At 31.7% G+C, this 1,550-nt stretch overlaps 1 pseudogene; it reads right to left on the bottom strand.

Moving 5' to 3' along the window:
• Positions 1-394: 394 nt before the first annotated feature.
• On the bottom strand, positions 395-486 carry LOC123394696 (annotated as a pseudogene).
• Positions 487-1,550: the final 1,064 nt, after the last annotated feature.

Genomic DNA, 1,550 nt, shown 5'->3' with positions numbered 1-1,550 from the left:
ACACATTATATGTTTATAAAAAATAATTTTAAAAATCCATTAAAGAAAAAACACATATTGCAAGCCCAGAGCTAATCTCATATTCAATCAAAAAAGTTTGAAAGTTTTCCCCTTAAAGATCAGAAAAAAGACAAGTGTGTCCACTTTCACTACTCTCATTTGACATAGTACTGGATGTCCTAGCCAGAGAAACAAGGAACACAAAGAAATAAAAGACTCCAAAAAAAAAAAAAAAAAGGAAGAAGTAAAATTTTCTTTTTTTGGATAACATGAACTTACATGTAAAAAAATCCTAAAAACTTCACAAAAAACTTTGAATAAACAAATTTAATAAAGCTGCCAAATACAAGATCAATATATAAAAGACAGGAATTTTGTTTTGTTTCGTTTTTTTAAAATAGTTTTTCATGTCATCCTTGCTCAGTGATCATGCTAATCTTCTCTGCATCATTCCAATTTTAGTATATGTGCTGCCAAAGTAAGCACAAGACAGGAGCATCTTAACACTCTAATGATGAACTATCTGAAAAAATAAAGAGAACAATCTAATTCACAATAGCATCAAAAATAATAAAATACTTTGGAAAAGATTTAACTAAGAAGATGAAAGATCAGTACCCCATAAACTATGACATTGATAAAGAATTTGAAGGAGACATAAATGGAAAGATAGCTCATATTTATGAATGATAAGAATTAACATTGTTAAAATGTCCATACTACCGAAAACCATCTGTAAATTCAATTCCTATCAAAAATCCAATGTTAGGGGCGCCTGGGTGGCTCAGTGGGTTAAGCCGCTGCCTTCGGCTCAGGTCATGATCCCAGGGTCCTGGGATCGAGCCCTGCATCAGGCTCTCAGCTCAGCAGGAAGCTGCTAACTCTTCTCTCTCTGCCTGCATCTCTGCCTGCTTGTCATCTCTCTCTGTCAAATAAATAAATAAAAAATATTTTTTAAAAATCCAATATTTTTTTTTACAGAAGTAAGTAAAGAATCCTAAAATTTATATGAGACCATAAAAGACAACAAAAAATTAAAGCAGTTCTGAGAAAGAATGAAGAAGCGAAATTACACTTCTTGATTTGAAACTATACTACAAAGCCCTCATGCTCAAAACAATAAAGTGTACTGGCATAAAAACAGACCAATAAACAAGTTGAACAGAATTGAGAGTCCAGAAATAAATCCTTTGATACAGTCACCTAATATTTGACAGGGGCCAACATATATAATGGGTAAAGATAGTCTGTTCAATAAATGATATTTAAAACTGAATAGTCACACAAACCAGCATGAAACTGGAACCTTATCACTCATAAATCTTAACTTGAAATAGATTAAAGACTTAAATATAATGCATGAAACTAAATTTCCTAAAGGAAAACATAGGAAAAATTCTCCTTGACATTGGTCTTGCTAATAGTTTTTTGGATACCAGACCAAAAACACAAGCAAAAGAAGCAAAAATAAATAAATGGTATTACATCAAACTAAAGTTTCTGCATTGCCAAAAAAAAAAAAAGGGGGGAATGAAAACACAATCCACAGA

This window comes from Mustela putorius, unplaced genomic scaffold (assembly GCF_011764305.1).
Source record: "Mustela putorius furo isolate JIRA1106 unplaced genomic scaffold, ASM1176430v1.1 tig00003835_pilon_pilon_pilon, whole genome shotgun sequence".
NCBI lineage: Eukaryota > Metazoa > Chordata > Mammalia > Carnivora > Mustelidae > Mustela > Mustela putorius.
The sequence above is the reverse complement of the archived record's forward strand: the minus strand, read 5'-3'. Positions and strand labels throughout refer to the sequence as shown.